At 40.6% G+C, this 19349-nt stretch overlaps 2 pseudogenes; both read left to right on the forward strand.

Annotated features, from left to right (window-relative positions):
- Positions 1–285: 285 nt before the first annotated feature.
- Positions 286–1027, forward strand: LOC112925632 (small ribosomal subunit protein eS6-like; annotated as a pseudogene).
- Positions 1028–17485: 16458 nt separating this feature from the next.
- LOC140594525 (small ribosomal subunit protein uS5 pseudogene) lies at positions 17486–17913 on the forward strand (annotated as a pseudogene).
- Positions 17914–19349: the final 1436 nt, after the last annotated feature.

The raw sequence follows: 19349 nt of genomic DNA on the forward strand, positions 1-19349 counted from the left end.
GTTGGAGGAAGCTGAGTCATTTCCTCTTTCCCCTGCGTAAAGCAGAAAATGCAGGAGGGTAAGTGGTGGAACTTTCTGTTCCTTTTATGCCTTGTTCTTTCAAAGTGAAAGTCAAGTTCATTATTTCCAAGTGATTATTATTGTAAGCTCAAAGGGCTTGGTCACATTCTCTGAATGAATAACTGAGGTCATGCATTTAGGAAGTGTAGAGCACTCTCAGAGCAGACAGGTACCTCTTGCCATATAAAAACAGTGCTGTCTTGGGGGGCAGGAGGCTGCTTCAAGATGAAGGTGAACATCTCTTTCCCAGCTATTGGCTGCCAGAAACTCATTGAAGTGTACGATGGATACAAACCTCATACCTATTATGAGAAGCATATGGCCACAGATGCTGCTGCTGCTGCTCTGGGTAAAGAATGGAAGGGTTACATGGCTTGAATCAGTGGTGGCGATGACAGAGTAGGCTTCCCCATGAAGCAGGCGGTCCAGACCCACAGCTGTGTCCACCTGCTGCTGAGTGAGGGGTGTTCCTGCTACAGACCAGGGAGGACCAGAGAAAGAAAGTGCAGAGCTGTTCAGGGTTGCCTTGTGGATGCCAGTCTCAGTGCTCTCAACTTGGTCATTGTGAAAAAGGGGAGAAGGACCTTCCTGGGCCTACTGATACTACTACACCTCCTCACTGGAAGTCCAAAAGAGCTAGGAGAATCCACAAACTCTTCAGTCTCTCTAAGGATGATGCCCACCAGTATGTTGTGAGAAAGCCCCTAAATAAAGAAGGTGAGTAACCTAGAACCAAAGCAGCCAAGACTCGGCATCTTGTTACTCCATACATCTTCCAACACAAACATCGGCGTATGGCTCTGAAGAAACAGCGTACTATGGAAAATAAGTGGCTGAAGAGTAGGCTAAACATTTGGCCTTGAGAATGAAGGAAGCTAAAGAAAAATACCAGGAACAGATGGCTGAGAGGTGGAGGCTGTCCTCTCTGAGAACTTCTACCTCTAAGTCTGAGTCCAGTCAAGGATGAGATTTTCTAAGTTTAACAAATAAGATCAGACATTAAAAATGTGTCTTCCTGGGTTTCTCGCTGTCAGCCAGGAAATTTTTCACATTGTTCCTCTGGATTTATATGATTCACTGAACTAAGTTAGCTAGAGCTTTCATTTGTAGAGAATTGATTGCAGATTGATTCACAACCATAATTCTTTTAAGGCAACCACTTAACAATGAGTCACAAAGTTGGCTTTTATAGGTGTCTGTATCTCTAGCTCACTCATTGCTGAGCAGTGCTATTTCTTCATAGAAACAGTTCACTTTGAGGTTATGGGGACTTTATCCAACAATTGATAGTGGTTTGTGTTTATAAACAACTCCAAAATGGTCTGAGTCCAGCCACTGCAGAGTGAGGGAAAAATTAGTGAGGACTATGTATAGTTTGTCCCAGGGAAGACAGGAAAGTTTTTTCTGGAGATGACTGATTTCAGAATCATTTGGTCACAAACCCCAGTGGCTGAAGGATTTTTTTTACCTTTGGGTTTGTCATTATTCACACATATTGGATCATCTTTCAGATAATATGAAGTTGTTCCCTGATTTGAGGGTGAAGTCTAGGGAAAGTCATTATCTTTGTTCTAGGAAAGAAGCTTCAGGAGGGTGTACAATTCACCTGCCTCCTGAATTGGAGCTTGGTTCAGAATAAATGTGGCAGTGGGTTGGGGATTTCCTGAGAATTTCTTTGCTTTGCTTGAGATGTGCCAGAGATGTACAACCCTGTTCTTTGTTTTCTATTCTCTATTATATCCAGAGAACATTTAATTCTCTGTTTGAAGAAGGCTAAGGCTGGATTATTTTTGCCTGAAGATTATCGACTTTGTGAGTTATAAGGGGGTAAATTTTACAACACTTTTCCTGAATATAAATGTTATATATATGTTGCAAGTGTGTTTTTATATATGCATACATGCATATGTATATACATATATAGTGTTTCAAAGCTAAATTCCATATTTGTATATTATCTATTTCTTTATTGTCAGTGCCTTTATGAAGTCAATAATTTTGACTTTATTACTATTAATATTAATAGAAACAAAGGCAGGAAACAAAATCATCTTTTAAAAATATTTTAAATGACAAACTCTTATCTCCTAGCATCTGTGTAATTTTCTCAATAATAATGATTTCTTATCTCCTAGCATCTGTGTAATTTTCTCAATAATCGTGGATCGTAATGACCCAGTAGTTTGCAGAATATTTCCACCCACATATGTGTTCAGGTACTATATATGTATATATATATATATATATACATATATATTTGAAAAATCACTTGATTTGATTCTATCACATAATATCCAAAAGACTTGGGACACCTGGGTGGCTCAGCGGTGGCTGATCCGAAAGCAGAGTGTGATCCCAGGGTCCTGGGATCGAGTCCCACATTGGGCTCCCTGCGAGAAGCCCATTTCTCCCTCCGCCTATGTCTCTACTTCTCTCTGTCTCTCATGAATAAACAAATAAATCTTAAAAAAAAATCCAAAAGTCTTAATTTGTCATGTGTTCCCAGTCCTATTGTTAGTAAAGAGCTCCTGTAATTGCAGGGTTGCAAGGAAGAATGGTAGTTTAGGTCACTAGTTTTCAAATTCATTCATTCACTTGTTTTGTCTGTTTCTTTGTTCATTCATTCAGTAGGAGGGAGAAAATAAAATTATATATATGAATACAGACACACACATACACATTCACACACATATATAATTTAAGGGAGATTGAATTTGCCAGCTCACTGCAGTCTTCTGATGTGTGTTAGGGTGCTTGGTGGTGGATGGGGTGTAGGGGATAAGGAGATTTTCGTAGAAAGGTAAGAGAGAGAAGAATCAATATTTGGGGGCAGCTCTGGAGTTTGGAGAAAGGATTTTAGGAAATGTTGCTATGGGTCTGTGTTGGCTACCCTTTGGCATTCTTGTAGAGATACCATTAGATATCTATTTTTGGCTACTGGGAAGGGTTTCCTGGAACAAGAGCCTGCACAGAGAGTGAATGTGTGTGCTAGATGCTGATGATACAATGGTGGCCATAAAACACATGCTCTCTGCTCTCATGAACTTACATACTAGCAGAGGAGCTGGCATGAATCAATATCCATCAAAGTATCATTCATTCATTCATTTATTCATTTATCAATTATTATTTTTAAAAAAGATTCTATTTTTTTATTTGAGAGAGAGAGAGAGAGAGAGAGAGATAGTGAGAGAGATGGTAAGAGAGAGCATGAGCAGGGGAGAGAGGGAGAAGCAGACTCGCCACTGAGCAGGGAGCCTGACAAGAGGTTCAATCCCAGGACTCTGGGATCATGACCTGAGCTGAAGGCAGATGCTTAACCACCTGAGCCACCCAGGCACCCCCATCAACTATTTTTTTAAAGCACCTATATAATGTTCCAGGCACTGTTTTAGGTCCTTGGGATTCTTATTCATCAGTAAAACAAGAAACAAGACAATACTATTCCTGCGTGTGGGGGCTTTATAATGTGCCAACCTTTTTTTTTTTTTTTTTTGGCTTTGAATAGAAAACTATTTATTTGGGGAGAGTTTTAGTTTTTTTGTTGTTGCTGTTTTGTTTTGCTTTTCTTTTTTAACATTAAAAATTTTTTTTTGGTTTTTATTGAAGTTCGATTTGCCAACATATATTATAACACCTAGTGCTCATCCCATCAAGTCCCCTCAGTGCCCATCACTCAGTTACCCCATTCCCCCTCCGCAACCATTTGTTTGTTTCCCAGAGTTAGGAATCTCTCATGGTTTATCTCCCTCTCTAATTTTTCCCACTCAGTTCCCCTCCTTTCCCTTATTTCCCTTTCTCTATTTCTTATATTCCACATATGAGTGAAACCCTATGATGATTTTCCTTCTCCAATGGACTATACAAATCAAAACCACAATGAGATACCACCTCACATCAATGAGAATAGCGAAAATTAACAAGACAGGGAACAACACATGTTGGAGAGGATGTGGAGAAGGGGGAACCCTCTTGCACTGTTGGTGGGAATGCAAACTGGTGCAGACACTCTGGAAAACAGTGTGGAGATTCCTCAAGAAGTTAAAAATAGAGCTACCCTATGACCCAGCAATTGCACTACTAAGTATTTACCCCAAAGATACTGATGTAGTGAAATGCCAGGACACCTACATCCCAATGTTCATAGCAGCAATGTCCACATAGCAGCAGTTGTCCTTCCAAACTGTGGAAGGAGCCACGATGTCCTTTGACAGATGAATGAATAAAGAAGATGTGGTCTATATATACAATGGAATATTACTCATTCCTCAGAAAGGGCAAATATCTACCATTTGCTTCGACATGGATGGAACTGGAGGGTATTATGCTGAGTGAAATACATCAATCAGAGGACAATCATCATATGGTTTCACTCATATGTGCCAACCTATCTAGGCCAGAACTACATTTCCCAGAATTTTCTCTGGGTTAGGCATGGGCATAGGAGAAATATGCATAAGATCTGAAAAGCAGGAGTGAAGCTGCAGTCATTAACCTCTGAAGGACATTGCAGGGCTCCAGGCACTGCTGTAGCTCATGCATGTTGGAGCTCATCTGCTGCATCACCTTCCTAGCGTGCTAGTGGACGATCTCTGGGTCCTGCTGGGTATCCTCCTCCTGCTTCTCTGTGGCCTGAGCCCAATGTGGTGCAACTTATGGCAAGTGGGCCCACTTCTCCTGCAGATTCCTACAGCACTGAGTTTGAGTCAGTGAGTGACAGATGTAGGTTCAGTTTGCATGTATTTGCCTCCTTGTGAAATCCACGTTGCCCCCTTTCTCATGCAGATCCAGGATTTTCTCCTGAATCAGTGACTCATGGTGACTCCAGGCTCCAACCAGAAGGAGAGGCAGTAGCTTACACAGTTGCCCCACTTGCTCTCACAACTTCCTAACAACAAATCCCTAGAATAAATCCCATTCTCTATTTCTTGTAGTGGTTCTGCTGCTCTGATTGAACCCTGACAGATACTCTGCACTTGTTCACTTTACATTCTGGGTAGACGGTAAATGGCTTAATAAATAAATTGTAAAGTATGCTTAAGTGTGAAAGGTACTATGGAAAGAAAATCAGAGAAGGGAACTGGAGAGGGAAAGAGTAAGGGTGATATAGGGTACCGTGGGGGTGGGGGTAAGGAGGCAGGCGCTCTATTAAATAGGGCATCCCAGTGAACCTTATTGAGAAGGTAAGATTTGTACAAAGGCTTGAACAAGGTGAGGGGGTAGCCAAAGGAAAGCTTGGAGGGCAGAAGGGACATAGAACCCACTCCCTAAAGCAGGAGAGTGCCCGGAGCATTCCAGCAACTTCAGGGAGCCAGTGTGACTGGAAAGGAGAGAGAGGAGGAGGACAGGAAGATATCAGGCTAAAACTGCATCAGGGGTCTGATTTGTACAGCAGGGGTTGGCATATATCAGCATGCAGACCAAATCTAGCCCCTCTGCTTGTTTTTGTACATCATCTTATTGGCAAATGGCCATGCTTGTTCATTTACACATCATCTAAGGCTGCTTTCTGGCTACCACTGCAGAGTTGAATAGTTGTGACAGAGACCATATGGCCTACACAGCCTGAAATATTTACTAAAAAATTGCTGACCCCTGATGTAGCAGCTCAGAGATTTTGGCTTTTACTCTGAATGAAATGGGACCCATCTCTGGGTTGTGGGTAAAGGAGGACCACGTGTTGGTTTATCTTATACAAGAATCATTCATATTGCTATATTGAAAGCAGATTGAGGGTAGAAGCAGGGAGACCCACTAGGAAGCTCTCATGGCATCCAAGCAGGAGAGGATGCTGGCTTGGGCCAGAATGGCAGTGGGGGAGGTAGTCAGATTCTGATTCTCTTTTGGAGCTTAAGCCAAACTGACAGAATGGATTTGGGTGTGGGAAAGTAAGGGAGTCAACAAATGTACAATTATAACCTATCATAAGTGCTAGTATGAAAGGTTTCCTCAGAGGTGCCTCAGGGACCAGTGGGATGGGAGCAATGCCAATCTCCCCACCCAATGGAGTAGGGCTGCTTTGTCTGTTTTGTGTATTGGGCTTTCTACTAATAGGGTTGTTCTCAACCTTGGCTGCATGTTAGAATCATCTGGGGAGTTTTACAAGGTACTGATGCGTGGGTCCCGCCCCCAAATTCTTATTTAATTGGTTTGAGTTTTGAACTGAGCATTAGGATTCATAAAAGCTCTCCAGATGATTCTTTCATCAGGCATAGTTGAGAACCACTGCTCTAATATTTTCTTTGAATAAACTTCCCATGCCTTCAGATGATGGAAAAGGACTGGTTTGGGACCTAGGAGTGTGTGGTGGAATTTGCCTTTTTAATTTTCATCTTTTTAGCACTTAGCACATTCATAATACCACCTTAATTTCCTCGGAAGGAATTTCTTCTCCCATTTGTTCATCCCTGGTAGAAATAGTGCCTGTCTCCCTCTGATCAAAGTGAACTTCCTGGATCTCTTCTCTCCCTTTCGTGATGCAGCCAAATGGCAGCTGTTTGACTTGAATCCAACCAGTTGGACACATGGGTATCAGAGGTGGTTACAGGTGATTTGTTGCAGCATTGACCAAAATGCTAGCACAGTACTGTCTAGGATTTTCCACCATGAAATGATTGCTAAGTTTTCTTCCCAGCATCTTGACCCTCAGAGCTCCCTTGGTTCTTTCAATCCATTCCCAAGCCTGATGCCCTGGTCTCTGGTACCCTGTCATTCTCCTTCCCACTACCTTATATCATGTTGATAAATTTCCTATTGCTTAAGTTAGTTTTTGCTTGTAGTCAGGAACCTTATGGGTACAGAATGCCTGGGTGGCATTCTTTGCTCTATTTGTATCATGACATTATTCCGCTCTATTCATTTGGCAACTGAACACTGTGATTTCTTTGTTGGAAAAGAGCAAACAAGAATAACAATCTATTGAACTATGCTTACTCAATAGGGAACAGACAAATATGAGTTGGTGCCAGGTCCTTTGGCGGTTATAATAATCATTTATAAAACTAGCATAGCTATCAATAATAACAACAATTTATTAATTATCTATTTCTTGAAAGTGCAAGATTTGATTTAATATTTCTACAGATGCAAGTCTTTGGTTGAAATGCAATATATGAAAAATCATCAAAACGGTGAGCAAAACACGCTCCTAATCCTGCGGAGGTATATGTGTCAGTTTGGGCCCTGTAGCAAGTAGATACCAAGACAGAATTAGAAATGCATGAGGTTCCATGTAGGAAATATCTATGGAAGATAAAGGACAGATGTCATAGGACCAGTTAGAATCTTCAGATCATGCTGCACGTGTGACACTTATAGAAGGAGAGGGTGGAGGAAGAAGGATCTGGAGAAAGAACCTGAGATTGCAATGAAGCTCTGAGAAGGTCTAGATCAGGCTGGTGGGAAACTTCAGAGCAAAGATTGCCAGGGAGAGGAAGCTTGTGTTGGCCAGGAAGCCCTGGCTCTAGTGGTCCTGTGGTGCTCAGTCATTGGCTGGGAGCAACCTGGGAAGGGCCTGGCCTCAGTGTGAATGCTGAGACAGATCTCAGAGATATAGCTAAAGGTGGCCAACTAACCACATTCCTTGCAGCAAGTTCTCTCTTGAAAGATTTGAAGTGTCTACTTCCACAGAGATCACAGAAAACCATAGGAAGCAAGGGAGAACTTTTGCCTTTCAAAAATCGAATTTCTTCCCCTACCTGCCCTGACCATTATTCAAGACCACATACTACGGAGTGAGAACCAAATAAATGCAAGGAAGTTTATTATAGTTTTTATGTGAGCTTTAGTAGGAAGTCTTTCAATCTGTTGTTTGAGGAGAGTGAATCATTATGAAAAAATAATGCTTTTTCTTTATCCTGGAATGGGTTAGAGGTGGGCTGCTGGGCAGAAAAGCAAGCATTAGGGTAAATGGGTAAGGGTAAACACATTTTGGGAGATCTCTATCCATTTATTCTTACTCATTCACACTCTGTTCTTTCTGTTTTCTCTTTTTCTCATTCACCATTTTTTGCTCCTTTTCTATTGAATCTTTCCTATCACTATATAAACATATTCTTACAAAGTGTCCCCTTGTCTCAAATTCCTTCAAACCACTCTCCCATTATTCCACACCTATTCATGGCCAAACATGCCAGCTTTCTCATCTTTTGCACCACTCATTCCTTACTCGGACCCCACCTTCACAGCCCCCTTAAACATTACACTTGTCAGGAGCATCCGTGACTTCCATGGAGCAAGATCAGTGGCTAGTTTTCCATTCTTGCCTTGTGTGACCTCAGTAGCACCCAACTTTTCTGACACCTCCTTCTTTTTGGAATGCTTAGCTTTCTTGGTTTCCCACTCTCCTGGTTTACTTCCCCCCGTTCTCTGGCTATTCCTTTTCTATATCATCAGTTGACTCCTCCTCTTGAACCAAATCTAAATGTTGGACTTTGTCTGGATTTGGTCTGAACTGAGTTCTCTCTCTCTCTCTCCCTGTTCCTTGGTCAGGGTGCTATGGCCATTTTGGGCAAGGCAGTTCTTCCACAAGATGACCCTGAAAAGAGGAATTTATGCAAGGGGTTTATTAAGAAAGACTTCCCAGGAAAAGTGGAAAGAGTATGGGGGAAGTAGGGTAGGGAAGGAAAGACACCAATACAGTGATATTTCAGACCAAATTCCAGCCTCCGTTTGATCTCCAGAGAAGCTCTAAGCATAAATTTTACCTTAAGGTCGTCCTGGCTTGAGACAGGGAGCTGGGTATTCATATTCCTACTTTTATCAGTCATTGGCTAAGGAGTGCTCTGTGTGTGTATGTGTGTGTACACATGTATGTCAGGCACAAGTATTTGGTATGAGTGGATCATATATGAACTCACAAGCATTTTCAATTGCCTGTGTTCGCAGCCAGAGCAGTCCAGTAGCTCAAAAGAAATCACTGAAGAAAGATGCAGGCACCAGCTTTTGGAAAACCTCCCAGAGGCTGGGGGATGGATGCTCAGAGTGGTAAGGAGGATTCCAGGAGATCAGAGTGGAGTGGATACAGTATTGTTACAATTGGATATGGATGGAATGGGGTGTGTGGAGGCTGAGTGCAAGGAACAGAAGAAGGGAGGATGGGTCTGATCTGAATCCCATTCATAAGAGAGGCCCCTTACAGATCTGTTTTGTGGAAAATTCTCAGGTGAGTAGCTAAGAGAAGGCTATATATGAGTTACAATGTGTGCTCATATGTGCTGTGTTGGTAGAGGCCTGCTTCCAAACTGTGGGTCCAGAAATCACTGTCTGGGGTCAGCTATCCACCTGGTTTGTACTGAGGCCTGGACTCCAAATGCCCTTCATTGCACATTTCTTGTCTCCTCCTAGGACTGCTCCAAGCCTCTCCTGAACATAACAAGATCTCTTGTGGAAGGAGTTGTAGGCATTCTCCATTAGGAATGAACAGGAATGTCTATATTGCTGTGTCTTTCAGAGTGGGTTTTATAATGAAGAGAATCACTAATTTGATAATTTTATTTATTTATTTATTTTAAAAAATTTTATTTATTTATTCATGAGAGACACAGAGAGAGAGAGAGAGAGAGAGGCAGAGACACAGGCAGAGGAAGAAGCAGGCTCCATGCAGGGAGCGTGATGTGGGACTTGATCCCAGGTCTCCAGGATCACGACCTGGGCTGAAGGCGGGCACTAAATGTCTAAGCCACCCAGGGATTCCCATTAATTTGATAATTTTAAAAGGACTGAAGAAATTTTCCTGTTAAAAGTTAGGAAATTGTTTAATAAATACACTTAAGCTTTTTTTTTAAAAGATTTTCTTTATTTACTTGAGAGAGAAAGAGAGAGAAGAGGAAGAGAGGGAAGGAGAGGGAGAAGCAGACTCCCTGCTGAGCAGAGAGCTGTGCATGGCGCTTAATCCCAGGACTCTGAAATTACAACCTTAGCTAAAGGTAGACAACTGAATGAACCACCCAGGCGCCCCAAACATACTAGTAAGTTTTAAAGGGTCATTGTATACAGACTGCATGTAGGTATGCTGTAAGCTGGGAATTGTGGAAACTGGATGCTTCATTACGTGGAAATATTGAAAAATAGAGAATGCTAACATTCAACTCTAACACCCAAAGGCAACTGGTTTTAACATTTTGATTTATTTCTTTTAAATATTTTTCCATTTATATTTTTCACATAATGCTTTTCCCATTTAATGTTATAATAGAAGGCCTTGTATATGCTATTGAATATTCTTGGAAAACATTATTTGGATTTAACTACACAATGTGTACATACACATCTTGCTTTATTCAACAGTTTCCTGACTATTGGACCGAAGGTTTTTTTATAATTCTGTTTTGTAAATACCACTGCAATGAATGACATCATAAAAATGTGTGTGTGCCTAGATCAATGGAAAGGAATAGAGAACCCAGAAATGGATCCTCAACTCTATGGTCAACTAATATTTGACAAAGCAGGAAAGAATATCCACTGGAAAAAGGACAGTCCTTTCAATAAGTGGTGTTGGGAAAATTGGACAGCCACACGTAGAAGAATGAAACTGGACAAATCTCTTACACCATACACAAAGATAAACTCAAAATGGTTGAGAGATCTAAATGTGAGACAAGAATCCATCAAAATACTAGAGGAGAACACAGGCAACAACCTTTTTGAACTTGGCCACAGCACCTTCTTGCTAGACACATCTATGAAGGCAAGGGAAACAAAAGCAAAAATGAACTATTGGGATTTCATCAAGATAAAAAAACTTCTGTATACTAAAGGAAATAATCAACAAAACTAAAAGACAATCTACAGGATGGGAGAAGATATTCACAAATGACATATCAGATAAAGGGCTAGTATCCAAGATCTATAAAGAAGAAACAAACAATCCAGTCATGAAATGGGCAGAAGACATGAATAGAAATTTCTCCAAATAAGATGTACATGTGGCCAAAAAGCACGTGCATAAATGCTCCACATCACTTGCCATCAGGGAAATACAAATCAAAGCCACAAAGAGATACCATTTCACACAAGTGAGAATGGCGAAAATCGACAAGGCAGGAAACAACAAATGTTGGAGAGGATGTGGAGAAAGGGGAACCCTCTTGTACTGTTGGTGGGAATGTGAACTGGTACAGCCACTCTGGAAAACAGTGTGGAGGTTCTGCAAGAAGTTAAAAATAGAGCTACCCTATAACCCAGCAATTGCACTACTGGGTATTTACCCCAAAGATACTGAGGTAGTGAAATGCCAGGATGCCTGCACCCCAATGCTCATAGCAACAATGTCCATAATAGTCAAACTATGGAAGGAGCCACAATGTCCTTCAACAGGTAAATGGATAAAGAAGATGTGGTCTATATATACAATGGAATATTACTTATCCCTCAGAAAGGACGAATATCTACCATTTGCTTTGACATGGATGGAACTAGAGGGTACTATGCTGAGTGAAGTAAGTCAATCAGAGAAGGGCAATCATCATATGGTTTTACTCATACATGGAATATAAGAAATAGTGAAAGGGATTATAAGGGAAAGGAGGGGAAACGAGTGGGGAAAAATTAGAGAGGGAGATAAACCATGAGAGACTCCTAACTCTGGGAAACAAACAAAGGGTTGAGGTGGGGGGATGGGGTAACTGAGTGACGGGCACTAAGGAGGGGACTTGATGGGATGAGCACTGGGTGTTATATGTTGGTAAATTGAATTTAAATAAAAAAAAATGTGTGTGTGTGTGTGTGTGTGTACGTGTGTGTTGAATGATTTTCCAAAATATTTTAGAGATTGTTGTCATTTAAAAATATGTCTGAGGTTTCTTTGATGACTCATTTCTTCAAGAGATGGCTCTTAATTCCCCTCCTCTTGAGTTTGAGCTGAACACTTAGTGACTCACTTCTACTGAATAGCCTAGGGCAGAAGTGATGGGTGTGACTTTGGACACTAGGTCATAATAGGCCAGGGACTTCTTCCTTGCTTTCTCTTGGCTCACTTGTCCCTGGGGAAGCTGATGACATGTGAGGATGGTGGTCAACTAATTCTGTGGAGAGGTCCATGTCTACAGGCTGCTCCAGGCTCTCCATTCCTACAGGCAAGGGAGTCATTGTGGAAATTAATCTTGTAGCTCAGACAAGCCTGCACAAGAATGCAGCCCTAGCCAACATATTGACTCCAACCTCATGAAAGACCCAGCTGGAGCTACCAAGATAAGCTACTTCTGAATCCCTAACTCACAGAATCTGTAAGATAAAAATGTCTGTTGTTTTTTGGGTAATTTTTAATGTAACAATAGATAACTAATATACGGCTCTTGAGGTATTCAAATTGCCTTTTCAAAAGGTTATACAAATTTATTCACTCATCAAAAAATAGATAAGAATGGCTGTTTTACTATGCCCCTTTCAATTGAATTTTTATGACTAAAGAAAAAAATCTTTGCTAATGCAGAACTAAATTATTATAAGTTCTATGTTCTTTCATTCTGCTCAGTTTAAAATTAGAGTTGCAATAATTTTAATGTCACTTAATAAAAGTTTGAAGTAAAGAAACCATTAATATGAGAACTTTGGAAAATTCACAACACTGATTTAAGTCATTGCCCTTTATTGAGAGAGGATAAGAAAGAGTAGAAAATATTTATATGTCATTTATCATAATATTTAAGTTAATCTTATGGTTATTCTTTATCTTATCATAATAAGCCTGAGCTTCTGTTGAAAATAGGTTGAGAATGGCAAAATATTTCCTGTAATCTTGAGAATTTTTCTTTAATATATACAAGGACTGGTGACCTGAAACTTTACCACTATTAATGTTTCTTAAATGTACTAGATTTTTTTGTGCTAGAGAACAGATCTTTTACTTAAAATCTTTTATTTCTTAAAGAACATGCATCTGCTCCTCAACCTTGTGATAATTAACTGACCATGACCTCACTAATCTGGTTACAGTGATCTCAAGCAGCTTTTAGAAATCCTGGTATAGGGGAAGTATTTGTAAGTGTTTCCTTCTTATGTAAGTCATACACTAAAAATAATCATTGTAATATTATAATAGTATCAGCACTTAAAAATGAAATCTCAATATCTCTACTTTTTTGACGAATTAAAAATAGAGAGGAGGTTTTTTTATATTAAGACATCAGTACAATCTTGAATAAAATGTGTTTATAGGTTTTCAAATAGCCTCATACATGAAAATATGCACAGCCTTATTATTTGTTTTTTCTAAAGCTCATCCATTTCTTTTCATCATTATTTTGAATTTGTAGAGCACTTGAAGCCCCTTCTGTGACTGAAACTGGAGAGAGCACTATCATCCAGTCATTCACAGAAGCCTAAGCTGGCTGTAATACTGTCATGCTAACAGTACATGCTTAGTTGCTAATTGGATGTGTGGTGACACAGGCATGGAATAGTAGGAATTACAGAGTAGAAGGAAAAACATGAAACTGAAATGAAAAACAACTTATAATACTTATTAGCAGTATCATATTCATTTAAAACTCCTGGAAAACAAGGAAATTTATATTTCCTGAGTTTACTCCTATGTAAAGTAGTAATCAGGGAACTGCTGGAGAGGTCTTTTGTTTGTATTGATTTTTCTGGCTCTTAAGTACATAAATGAAATCCTCCAACTTCGACCTTCTACGCCATATGGTTTTCATTCTGAATGTATAAATGGAAAGATAATACTTCATGAAGTTACATGGAGTGGTTCACTGAAAGTATTATGTTAGGTGGCTGCCTTATTATTTTAAAATACATTTAAAATACATTTTATATACATATTTTTTTAACTATAAATATTTTTATTTAAATATATTTTAAATGTGGCAATACTACTTATTTACTCTGTAGTTTAGGAAGATGGTGTGTCATACCTTAAGCTTATAGAGTGGTATATACTAACTATGTCTCAAAAAACTGGGAGAAAGAGTCGCTGTCACTATTCATTGTTTGGTAGAGAACTCATCTGGGATCTTTCCTCACAGGGTTGGCTTTGAACCATTCTACTTGCCTTCATCCTATTGCCTGTACACCTGGACCCTTCCTCTCTGGCGTATGTTTTGGACTCGACAGCCATCCAGTCCTATACACAGCCCTTCCTGACATCTCCATTGCTCACCACTGATACCTGATGCTAGTCCTGGGAACCTGGCAACTCCCATCTCTGCTGGCTGGGCCCTCAGCACTCTAAAAGCTCACTCAACCAGAAAAGGGAATTGGATATTTGTAGAGACTGGTCCTCCTAGTCGTTATAATTTAGGAAATAGTAGAAAGTTGCCAGGCATTGCCACTTCTATGAAGTGTCATCTCACACAATCATACATTTTAAGATTAAATAAAAAGAGAGAAATAATAGGTTTGAAAAATTAGCTCAAAGTGGTAGTGCTTTCCTACTAAAAAGATTCTCCTATCATTTTGGATGGCTTTGGAAAAAGAAGGAAAACAATACAGATCATCATGAAAACTATATTTCTTGTGGCAAGAGTTCACATTAGCTTTAATTCCAATTTTTGGTAAGAAAAACCCCAAAACTAGCATAATAGTCTTTTGTGTTATGGGTTAGTTTTTAAATAGCACCCCCCCACACACAGATTTAATGCTCTAGGTACTAAGTAAGCTTATTAGACTTTGTGTCTACTATTGCCACCTATTCCAACCCCCTATTTCTGCCAGAGTTGTCTAAAAAGTGAGTCTGATGGTTACACTTTCTCCTTAAAAATAAAGCAAATCTGCAACAGCAAAAATGTCCTCTTTAAACTCATGAGAGCCTTATAATCAAGCCAGTCCAAACTCCTGTGCATGTTCTCTCTTTCTAGATTCTCCATTGGTCTGCCTCTTTATCTCCACTTCTCCCTCACAATTCGCCTCAAACATTTCCCTGTGAAATCTTTCACTTTCCTCTCTTGAGTTGATCCTATGTGATGCCATGACTCTGTAGTGCATATAACACGATTTCTCATACTGATTTGTTATTATTCTGTTCCAGTCTTTGACTTCCTTGAGGGCGAGTCCTTATCTCTCTGGGTGCTCACAAAATGTGTGTGGAATGAATGAATGGCACTGAGGAGCATAGAAAAGCCAGATCCAGCAGTTGATTTCAAATACTAAGGCAAGATATTGGCCACCAGAACTCATGACACAAATTGTTTAGTCTTCTTTTAAAAATATAACATTAGTTTGTGGAAATTTGGGCCACACACAGCCCTGGTATGGGAAAGCAAATCTGATGGAGTTTCAATAATATTCCTTTGCTCCAGCTGGCTAAAGGAATGCTAAGTCAACGCCTGAGTTTACAAAACCAGTATGTTACTATTTGGTTTGCCATTTATCAACCTCTGAATAACTTGTTATAGGTAGAGTGATAGGACAGAAAGAGATATTTCTTTGAGAGAGGCTGGCTGGCTACTTAGGCTCCTGAATGCCATCATCCCAGCAAGGCTGCTCTGTTCTAGATTTGGTTTGTACAACCTTGATATTTCATTCAGCACAGAAAGGATCATATAACTGGAGCCATGAGACTGATACATATTCACCAAGATCCTGGTCTATTAATTTACAATGAAAAAAAGTGTGTTCTTACCACTTTAGGAAAACATGTTTGGGAAACTAATGTTTAAATCACTAGTTGTGTAGTGGATCCAAATAAAGAGAAAGGGGATAGGTGTCATTGAGCTGTGAGCCTAGTCCCTAAGCTTCCAAGCAGACTAGATATTTGTGTTCAGGGGCCCTGGATGGGGGGACTCATTAAAAAGTTCTTGTACCTTGACTTCCCACTTCTAAGACCCCAAAATAGTCAGTTCTTGCCATCAGCAGGATTTCCTCAGACAAGGCAAATTAAAACTGTGGTCTCAAATTTTTATATTAGAACTATAATCCAGTAAGACTTCTGTCACACTGCACATCCTGGACACCTTGATTGGACTTTCAAATCCCTGCAGCCCTATATTTTCTTGAATTAATTTCTACATTTAGCTAATCTCATCCATTATGTATTAACTCTTATTAATTCCATTCGTAGAAAATGTTATATTATTTATAGGTTTGGGTGGATCTGGGCTTTGCCTCTAATGTTGATAACACAGTTTTTGGGCACTTGGTCCACTGCCACACTCTGTAAATTCTAATTGATAATTAGTCCTTAAGTAGTGCTTTTCAGGCCACCAGTCCCCATGCATTAGTGTGTCATAAAATCAAATTAGTTAGTTCTGACCTGTGGCTTAAAAAATGAAATAGAGTAGAAAATATTAGAAAGCATGGCACAGAGTTAGGTTAACTATTATTTTATGTGTGTTCTGTGTACTAGGTTGTGATACAAAATGCTTTTCCGACTCTGGGTTGGGGTTAAAACATTTTATAAACCACTCCCTAGAACTCTGAGCTTCATTCTCTGCCTCAGAGTGAGAGCTATTCTTTGTGCATGAAGGTGTTAGCAAATTTATTTAAATAAAACCCTTGCCACGAAAAGCCCTGTTATTGAGGGGACAGTACAAACTGTGTCAGAAGGTTGCAGAGACATCCATATCAGGGAGTGTGTGACAGGAGCAGTGGTTGAAAATAGATGCAAGTCATGTAAAAACAAATGAAAGATGAGAAATCACCTGGGAGACAAGACAGCAGAACTTTTGTTGGACTCCAGTCAGTGCTTCTCTGTTGCTCCAATCTCTCTTTTGCCCTGGAGCCAGGGATTCCTGACTGTCACAGAAGAGCTGCACAGGACGGACCTGCTTTCGTGTTAGGCAGGGTCACAGTGATGCCTGCTCAGACTGAGCCAGTCAGAACAAATGAAGAGATTTTCAAATGAAATTCTAGTTTTCTTAGCAAATTGCTTTCATAAGCATAAAAATGCAGCATATACTTGGATACTTCAAGGTAAGTATTTGGCCAACTCTTCGAGGGACAAATACATTTGGATTTCTTTTCTCTTGAGTCCAGTTTACTTGATACAACTAGTATATTTGTGGACAGGTGGTGCTGAGTATTTGAGAATGTCAGACTGCATTAGTCATCTATCCATCCATCCATTTCCGTTCATCCATTTGGTCATTCATATGTGTGTTTATCTGTTCACCCATCCACTCCTCATTGAGCACTTGTGTATTCTGTGCAAGTGATTTGCCCTCTTGTGTATTTTGATGTCAGGGAATCTTAAGTTGCAAGGGAATTTAAAAGTTATTTGATGGATGTATCTTCTCTGTAGATCTGTGGGCAGGTGACAATTCAGGCTTCTGTCAGCATTGGAACACACCTCTCTGACTGAAAAAAGTTTTCTTGTGTTAAACTAAAACTTATTTTTTTGTAGCTCCCTTCAGAAACCTCTTTTCTGAGCCTCTCACAGCTAAAGATGCTGATGAGCTGCTCTCTATTTGGCCATCTTAGTTCCTGAGCTGATTCTTCATTTGGCTGGTTTCTGAGCTAATATATATATATATATCGTCCCCGTGCGACGAGGCTACTGGGGGAACAAGATCGGCAAGCCCCACACTGTCCCATGCAAGGTGACTGGTCGCTGTGGTTCTGTGCTGGTGCGTCTCATCCCTGCCCCCAGAGGCACTGGCATTGTCTCAGCCCCTGTGCCCAAGAAGCTACTGATGATGGCTGGTATTGATGACTGCTACACTTCGGCCAGGGGCTGCACTGCCACCCTGGGGAACTTTGCCAAGGCTACTTTTGATGCGATCTCCAAGACCTACAGCTATCTCACCCCTGATCTCTGGAAAGAGACTGTGTTCACCAAGTCTCCCTATCAGGAATTCACTGACCATCTTGTAAAGACCCACACCAGAGTCTCCATGCAGAGGACCCAGGCTCCAGCTGTGGCTACCACATAGTTTTATACAAGAAAAATAAAAGTGAATTAAAGCTTGTTAAAAAATATATATATATATTAGAATTTATTTACTTATTTATCAGAGCGAGAGAGCGAGCACAAGCAGCAGGATCAGTAGGCTGAGGAAGAAGTAGGCTCCCCACTGAGTAGGGATCCTGATGAGGGACTTGATCCCAGGACCCTGGGATGATGACCTGAGCCAAAGGCAGGTGCTTAACTGACTGAGCCACCCAAGGTGTCTCTGAGCTAATCTTAATCTAGCCTGATGGCACATTAGGATTTGCACTCCTATCAGAGAATGGGATCAAGAACAATATCTGATGTCTGATAGGTCTAAGGTGTGTCCCCATTTCAAGCTACACTGTTTAAGCTCTTACAGGGTGCCCAGCAGTGCCTAGCATTGTGCCTTTGTTTTTCTGTTTTGGGGTGGTTACTCTAATGGTCCCTCAGGGATTGACATCCCACTCTGACTTTTCTTTTTTTTTTTTAAGATTTTTTTATTCATGAGACACACACACACACACACACACACACACACAGAGAGAGAGAGAGAGAGAGAGAGAGAGAGAGAGAGGCAGAAATACAGGCAGAGGGAGAAGCAGACTCCATGCAGGGAGCCCGATGTGGGACTCAATCTCAGTACTCTGGGATCACGCCCTGAGCTGAAGGCTGACGCTCATGCTGAGCCACCCAGGTGTCCCCCACTCTGACTTTTAACTGGGATCTTGATGACCTTCCAGGTGTTCCCATAGGTCTATCCCCAGCCACTGGATAAATGGGATTCAACCGGAATGGCCTTCCACCTGGAATTCATCTCTGCCACTGCAGAGGAAACCGATAGGACCTGATGCCTTCTGAAATTGAGCTTGGGCTAGCCATACATCTTGGAGCATTCTAATCTAGATTCTTTGTTTATTTCCTCAAGGCCAGTCCTAACACCAGATGAGTCCCACAACTCTGATGCTTTGTTCTTCTGGGATTTCTCTAAGTCTTATCTTTGGAGTTCCAGCTTGCCTCTCAGCGAGTCTCTCCAAGTTATGCATATTGGTTCTAATTCTAGCCCATGTGGCCAAGCATATGATAGCTCTTCATATATTTGAAGATGCTCCTGTTTCAGTTTTCTCTTGCTGTATAACAAACTATCCGAACACTGACTCAACAGAAAGATAAGTTTTTTTGCTAGTGGTTTCTCAATTTGGCAAAACTCAGTGGAAAAAGGTCATTTTTGCTCCATGAAGCATCAGCTAGGGTAGCTTGGTGAGGCAAAGATCTAATTCTAAGTGGCTCACTATTATGAGCTGGCAGGGAGCTTGTCTGGAGCTATTGACTTGGTGCCTCAATTATGCTACATGAAGCTGTTTGAGATTTCTTAATACACGGTGACTGGGTTCTAAGAGAGAGGAAACAGAAGCTGCCAGGCTTCTTTGAGACTGGGCCTGAAACTGGCACAGTATCACTGTCCATTGAT

This window comes from Vulpes vulpes, chromosome 11, assembly GCF_048418805.1.
Source record: "Vulpes vulpes isolate BD-2025 chromosome 11, VulVul3, whole genome shotgun sequence".
Lineage (NCBI taxonomy): Eukaryota > Metazoa > Chordata > Mammalia > Carnivora > Canidae > Vulpes > Vulpes vulpes.